Raw genomic sequence first — 8,740 nt, 5'->3', positions numbered from 1 at the left:
TATGCCAGAAGACTCCAGATTTTCTAAAATGTCCTTAGTAGTGGTGGTTGGATTTGCATTAACACTTCTTACAATATTCCTGGTGGCTCTAGCAGACAGTTTCCTTTTCCTTCCTCTACCAATCAAGTTGTTTGTTGTGTGGTGGCTCTGGAATTTTTTGATGATGCTCTGTACTGTTGCTGTAGGGACATCAAATGTCTTGGAAATTGACTTGTAACCTAAACCATCCTTATGTGAATTCACAATTTTAGTCCTAAGATCATTACTAAGCTCTTTTTTCTTCCCCATTCTAATAATTTTTATTCTTTTATTGGTTTTCGGTTGATATCATTTTAATTTCTGAAAAATGCAAAAAACGAAATGAAATTAATAAAAGGTTGTATAAAAGCATTCAAAATAAGAATCAAACAGGAAACAAACAGTCAGAAACTCGATTAATACTGAAAAAATAAGGGGGTATGATTATTTTTGAACATTGCAGATTTTATAAATAGCTGTATATTTCTTTTATTACAAGTATCCCGAGATTTTAAAATGACGAAAATGATCAGAAGAGGTTTATTAAGAATATGTATCAATATGGACGTAAACAATAAATTCTTACAAAGTTACACCTAATAAACTCAATTTTCAAGGGGGGTATGAATAATATCGGGCACAAGTGTATATGTATGTCTGTATATATATATATATATATGTATATATATATATATATATATATATATATATATATGTTAGGTCATGTTATATGCTACTGGTACCATGTAACCCAGTACTACCTGCCTCATGGTCGGGTCACCAGCGACTAAATTGGTTCCCCCACCAGACTTGTTTGGTGAGGAGGTTGGCTAGTCTCCCTGAAGGATTAAAAACAAGACCTTCCAAAGAGCGAATGAACCCTTTTTCGCGGTCAACGGTCAACTAGGAGAAGCAAATCTCTGATTTAAAAAAAAATAAAGCGGGAGACCACTACCCGCATTAAGTTGGTCTGCAGTTTAACTTGTTGCGGGCTATCTTAATCTTGCTTGTTGCTAGATCTTAACATTTTGAACCGAGAGAGAGACATAGCTGTCGTACAAAGCAAAGACTCTGTAACATCATCTGTGTACAGATACTCCCGCAGGCATTTGTCTATGTAAATGGTCCTGTGGCGATGGAAGTCATTTTTGGGCTCATAGACTTTAAGTGTCTGAGGGTGTGGAACTCGTCTGACAAGACGTTGCAATCATCTTATATATACGACAACAGCTCGTTGATACACCAGTTCTCGCCAGATCACCGAAGTTAAGCAACGATAACCCAGTTTAGTACTAGAAAGGTAATCATTTGAGAAGGCTATTAGCTTAATGTACCGCGCCGAGTTTCCGGGTGGTATCTGAGGCGCATTAATTTTCAGGGAAAGATGCACCCTTTCTTTTAACATGCATCTTGGAGAAGGAAACGCCGATGTAAAAACCTGCAGCCTAATGTATGTTCTGGCTTTTGGCAGTCATCTCTGTCGACAACGAATTGCAGTAATTCCAAAAGATTTGATTAGTTCTACACGAAATTTCACTTTTATAAAGAAATCATCTGTGTGGATTGATTAGTTGTTGTAACAAACCTAATATGTCGAAATCGACGGAGAAGTCCATATATATATATATATATATATATATATATATATATATACATACATATACATATATATACAGATATGCATATATATACATGTATATATACATATATACACACATATATATACACATATATATATATACATACATCTACACATATATATATACATATATATACACATATGCATATATATACATATATACATATATTTACATACATACACATATATACACATATATACATATATATACGCCGCATATATATACATATGTACATACACAGACATATATATACATACATATATATACACATATATATATACACACATATATGTATATGTATATATGTTATATATATATATACGTGTATATATACATACATACATATATATATATATATATATATATATATATATATATATATACATACATACATACATATATATATATATAAGGGGGAGAAGTAAAAAGGAAAGAAAAGGAGGGAAAAGGAAGGAAAAAAAGGAAAATTAAAGAGAAAAATAAATAAATTGAAATTAAAATTAAAAAGTTAAAAATGAAAAAAGTTAAAAACAGTGTTTTTCCTCTGCTTGAATATGCCAGGTATTTTTTTTTAATCCTATTTATTGCTTTGCCCAGCAGCAATAGCTGCTGGTGGCGCCAGGTGTGGCAGTCCCGCTTTAGCCACCGAAACTGTGTCATCACCTGTGGTTAGCGGCTGATGAGGGCAAAGTAAAAGCACATGTGGTCACATGTTGTATGTAGAATTAGAATATATATATATATATATATATATATATATATATATATATATATATATATATATATATATACATATATATAGAGAGACTACTCCGTCGGATTGTTAGATTTTAGAATAGCTCCCTGTTTCTTGCTACCCACACCATACTAATATACAGAAGATGAATGCAATGGAAACGCACATTTCGCTGCTCAACTCCTTACATAGTGTCCCTGTGTATATAGTCCAAATTGTTTGTAACAAATAAAATTAAAAGAAAAATAAATAAAACTGACAGAATAAAAGAAAATCTAGTCAACTTGAAGGAAATAAAACAGAAAAACGAATATATTAACGAATTAAAAAAATCATTTCAAATAACTAAAATATTAAAGAAAGCAGAGAGAATGTCAGAAAGCAGGTATGAAAAGGGAAGTTTCTTAAAGTACGTCCATTTAATCTGCCTGGTAATCTGTGAAAATTCTATTTCAATTCGAGAAAGAACAATAAAAATGCTATGCATAAATGAGGCGCGTAAGATCGTCCAATAGACGGAGTCTCTTACTCTAATACTCGAAGGCATATGATACGACATGCTATGTTAAATGTGGCGAACCAATAAAAATGGTATGGTAAACTTTACCGGTGGACGTCAAACATTATACACGTGTTTAAAGGCATGCACTGTAATACGGTTTACATTTTTATGCTTTTTAGTCACGTGCAAGCGACTCTATAAGTCACTTCATCAGCCCGTCGGTCGGTCGGTCGGTCGGTCGGTCGGTCTGTCAATCTATCCGTAACACTTTTGTGCTTGGCCTTTTTGGTTACGATCAAAGGTCTGTTGTTAATAGATGCTGTTCTTAGCGTTTTAAGCTTTTCTTGGCCTTTTGGCCAAGATCAAAGTCTAGTATCTGTTGCGGCAGATACTGGAGGTAAAGACCATACGTGGGCGCAGCCCCACATATAAGACCTTGGCCAATGTAGGGGCAACTCGTCATACCAATTGTCACTATCCAGCTCCCCTACTCCCCGGGGAGTTGGTCCCCCTTTTTCACTTCACTCCTCACATTAAAAATCGGCCTTGTGCATAATTTGCTCGGTGGGGGAGCAAATAAATACCCCTTTCTTGGCCTTTTGGCCAAGGTCAAAGTGTAGTATCTGTTCTTACTGTACTTATGTTTGTAACTTTGTGATATAAAGAGGGGGATCACTTTTCTGTATTAATTTAATGTAAAATGATCACCCACTTTACAAGTCAGTCTCAACGTTTCGGCGGATGTAACCTCTGATCTTCTTCAGATGTACCTTGTCGAACATGCAAATATGTCTAACATGCAAATATGTCTAACAAACTCGGCCACCAGCACGTAATTATAAATCGTATGTTTTATTTAATCCACGGGATAGATCTTGTTCCATCAATCCTGAATGCTGATGACACGACCATCTACGGCAACACATCAAAGGCTGTAAATGACAAAGTTCTCTCTGATTCTCTCTCCTCTGATCTCGAGCGCGTGGTTCAGTGGGGGAAGATGGGCTGCTTTCGTCTGGGTGAGGCTCCGTGTTTTGACAAGCTTCTGGGTTTGAATTTTACTCCTGATCTGAAATGGAACACGTACATCAAGTCTGTTGCCAAGGTCGCAGGAAAGATGGTGGGATCCTTCTACCGCTCCAGAAGATATCTCACTACTGATTCAATTCTCTATCTATATAAAAGCCAAGTACGTCCAAGGATTGAATACTGTTACCATATCTGGGCAGGAGCTGCTAAAAACAGCCTATCCTGCCTTGACAGAGTACAAAATAGACTTCGTGGCTTAGTGGGGGATGTCTTTTTCTCTACCCTGCAACCTCTCTTTCACAGAAGAGACGTTGCGAGCCTATCCTTGTTTTATCGTTATTTCCATGGCAGATGCTCGTCTGAACTCCAATCGCTGGTCCCCCCTCGTCAGTCTTTCACGAAAAACACCCGTCTAGCTGAATCCACTGTGAAATATTTCCCCCACTCTATATCTGTGCCTAAATCAAAACGCGGATTCCATGAATAAAGCTTCTTTCTTAGAACTGCACGCCTGTGGAACTCTGTTCCGTCTGCCTGCTTCCCACCGGACTACAACTTGGATGTGTTCAAGTCCAACGTTAACAAATTCCTAATAAACCGCCCCCTTAAGTAAACACTTCATCAAATCTCCACACTAACGTAATGTACTTGCAATAACCCTTATCCTTGAGTGGCTTCCGGGCGTAGATAAGTGGTGATCACTGTGCAAAAAAGAAAAAAAATAGACAGACGTCCTAAGTAATACGCATTAGTATTTTGAAAGTGTCGCTTATTATGAGAGTGGAAACTTCATCCCCCAGAAGAATCTAATTTACTACTGAATTTTATCAAATATTTTGTGAACAATTCGAAAATGAATTTTGGAAGCCCTAAGCATATTTTTGTGCTTATTCCTACAATATTACTACTGTGTATCTATACATGACTATTTAATACTACAGGTGAATACACACACACACACACACACACACATACACACACACATGTATATATATATATATAATTTATTATTTAAATATTTATTTAAATATCTTCTACGTGCATAAAATGAAGTTATCTATAGACATGACATGTTTCGAAGTTTCACTTCTCGTCAGTATAGCTAAACTTATTGAGACTCGAACTCACTACGTATCGAGTGAATTCGAGTCTCAATATGTTTAGCTATACTGACGAGAAGTGAAACTTCGAAACATGTCATGTCTATAGATAACTTCATTTTGTGCACGTAGAAGATATTTAAATAAATATTTAAATAATAAATTAACTACAAATAATACGTCCCCAGAAATGTAGAGGCGACAAGAACAATAACAAAGAGCAGATAACCTGTCCCTTTAAAGAAAAAAAGCACCACAGAACAGCTTATAAAAATAAATAAATAAACAATCTTATATATATGTGTGTGTGTGTGTGTGTGTGTGTGTGTGTGTGTGTGTGTGTGTGTGTGTGTGTGTGTGTTGAGAACAGTAGTCCGAATAATCTACATAATACGAATTATGAATCCTCATCTGAAAAATTACAAGAATTTTTCAGATTAATCTGCACATTTTTTCTTCTCTTCAACCTTTATCTCACAAAATTTAGGTTGCTTGACTAAGTATTTTCAATAAATACTATTATGACTTGTGTTCTTCAGAATTTTCCCATCTATTCTTTCTTTCTTCTATTTCCACACGTTTGACTCGTTAGTCTTGTGTCTTCATCAATTCGCTGCTTTGATACCTTATTTTTATACACATTCCTATTCCAGTAGCTTCTTTTTTTTAAGAATCGAGGCTTGTGTGAAACTCCTCTTCTGACTGCTTTCTCTTTTCATTTAACTTTATTTTATCAAGAATAACATCAATAGACACCTGTCTTTGCGATAATCATCTTTAGTTCTCGTTAGCGCCTTACATTAAGTGGCTGCAAGGCTTGGCTGGGGCGATTTTCATTTAAAACTTGTGATTTTAAAATATAAGCGCGACAAACAGACAGAAATGATATCTCTAGCTCAAGCGCGATCGGACAATCGACGGTTTCAGTTTATTATTGAATTTCATGTACGCATCTAAAATAAATGCCTGTTCAAACATCGTAGCAGGCAGAGATTTTTATAGACGTTTAGACGCAACTACAATAAGTCACGTCCATTGAAACTGCCATTTAGCAAGTAAAATACTACTTAAACGTGAGGGACAAAGGAATATAGTATTTCGACGTACAAATTGACGGAACGCACATACCGTTAGAAAGAATTAGATTCGCCTAAAAAGATGCGCCTGTTCAACATACGAGTTTAACAATGAAAATGCTTTTATAAACAGTAGCATGACAGTACAAGTCGATAAGGCCTGCCATACAGATGAGAAGACGTATGTAAAACAAGACAACGAAACATGCAATCGATCGAAAGAAAGAAGGGGAAAAAGTACAGAAGAGAAAGTAGACAAATTCGAAGAGGTTGGATGGTAATCGAAGATTGAAACCGATAACCGGTTTTTGAATATAAGTGGAATTCGATTTGACTGTATCGATGATGCGATATCAGATCATTCGTTGATGCCTGTGCGTCCGGCGCCGGAGCATGCGCATTGGGGCTTTGTACGCGAAAAAAAAAAGCGTTTCTTTGCGATACATCAGCAAAAGGAAGTGACGTCAGTGCCACACAACTTCCTTTTACCTCCTCTTTCTACTCACCACTGCCGGCATTAAGAAGAGGGGTTTGAGGGAAGCGGGGATCGATCTCTCTTTCTCTCCTCGCATTGATACGGTGTATCAGCAAAAGGAATCTCAGCTTGTACGATTGGCTGATTAGAGGGTGTCGAACGGGGCGAAGAGAAGGGGAAGTTTGAGATTCTATTTCTAAAATGCAGATATCAGCCTGTAGACACAAATGTATGTACTACGTAGATATCCCGATTAAAACATATGTACACACGGGCCCAAAATTATATCGCACATGTTAAAACAAATGCATTCGTGTATATATCTGTGTGAGCATATTTTTTTTCTGCTAGAACTAATGATTATTATAAATTCATGTACAAATGTATATATCTGTGTGAGCATATTTTTTTTCTGCTAGAACTAATGATTATTATAAATTCATATACAAATGTATATATCTGTGTGAGCATATTTTTTTTCTGCTAGAACTAATGATTATTATAAATTCATGTACAAATGTGGGAATAATTAGGAAGTAAAAATACACATTTGATATTCGAATTCATGAATATATATACTAGCTAATATAACCGTTACAAAACTAGTTGATTATTGTATATTTACTGTCTCTGGTTAAACATTGTGTACTGACATGAACATTTTCGTGAGAGTTTTCTGAGCCGTACGACTTCCGTGCTTGCTCATGACAAATTGGAAAAAGGGTGTTTTATTTGTGACATCGTTGAAAGAAGATTGCCGTACAGGGTCAACGGTCTCCCTCTTTTCAATTTGATTAGTAAACTACTGAAGAACTCTAGCGCTCCTCTGATGGTATCCTTCGGAAATATCAAAGGAAAACTATCAGGTTCTAAACCTTGCCAAAGCGTGTCCTGGACATCTGCAATTCAGAGGTGTTTCTCCATGAGATATTATACATACTCACTTATCTGAATTTAAACAGCGTTTATTATTTGATAATTGTTGCCGAATTGGTTCTGGCAAAGTTCAATGTCGCTAAACTTGGGTGACTTAATGAGATTATGCCGCATATAAATTTGATGATGCAAATAAATTTTAATATACTTACAAAATGGGGCATTGCATTGTATATCGATAAGTGATATGTTGATTTGCTATTGTTTATTTTATATAAAATTTACAGAATAGTTGCCCCAGAAGTAATAAAATAATTCACGAAATCGAATATTTTTTTAGCAAATCTATGTCTCCTTGCTAATATTAAAATTATCATATAATGCAACTATCCTTCACGTCTGTAATTTTTATTGAAACTTTGACCAAAATTCATTTTCTGGAAGAGGTCTTCTGAAGAAATTTAATTTGAGTCTAATAATTATGGATACAATTTAATGCAAGTTTTTAATGATTGACATATAAGAGGTAAAGTCCATACTATGCACCCGGAATCCTTTAAAATACGCCAAGGAAACAGTAATTTGAAGAGTATTCATATCTGTTATATACTGTTAAGATTTCACAAAGATCTGAGATATCTGAATCATAATGAAGGTTTTCATCCCTTCTACATTTTACCTAAAAATAAATATATCCCACATTACACATACTTAAACCTAGAAGATATGTTCGAAAATTCTAAATTATTCGTTAATCACTTTAAGAGTGAATCCTATAAGGAAAAATATATGAACATATAGTCATATCTAATTTTATATACATAAAAATTTGACAGGCGGATGATACAAACTTAAAGTAACGTGATAATTATTTTGATGTCAAATTCGTAACAATCAAGTAAAATTGATATAACAGGTTGTCCGGGACAGTGCTATCAAAAACCAACTCTGATCGTATGATCATCAAAGCGTATGATTTAAAACGCTTCGTGTGTCTAAAACATGCCAAAACATTTGTGAAATTAAACTGTTTAAATCAAAGTAAAATCTTAAGAAAATATTTCTAGCAAAGTTCTCATATTTATATAGCATATAATATAGTAGCATTTATAATTAAAAATATCCACATGCACACACAAATAAATAGATATATATAAAATAATTTTAATTACCTACAGATACAAGAGTTTTATCCTTTCGTGAATCATCAATGCAGGGAGACCCGATTACTCCCGGTTGGGATATTCGAACCTGGCCAAGAAGCCATCTCTGACTCCGTTAGCAAGTA

General features: G+C 35.0%; 1 pseudogene; it reads left to right on the top strand.

Annotated features, from left to right (window-relative positions):
* Window positions 1–3,478: 3,478 nt before the first annotated feature.
* LOC145285285 (U2 spliceosomal RNA) lies at window positions 3,479–3,648 on the top strand (annotated as a pseudogene).
* The last annotated feature ends 5,092 nt before the right edge of the window (window positions 3,649–8,740 follow it).

This window comes from Euprymna scolopes, chromosome 9 (assembly GCF_053919585.1).
Source record: "Euprymna scolopes isolate OS-2025 chromosome 9, ASM5391958v1, whole genome shotgun sequence".
NCBI classification, from domain to species: domain Eukaryota; kingdom Metazoa; phylum Mollusca; class Cephalopoda; order Sepiida; family Sepiolidae; genus Euprymna; species Euprymna scolopes.
This window is presented reverse-complemented; position numbering and strand designations above follow the sequence as displayed.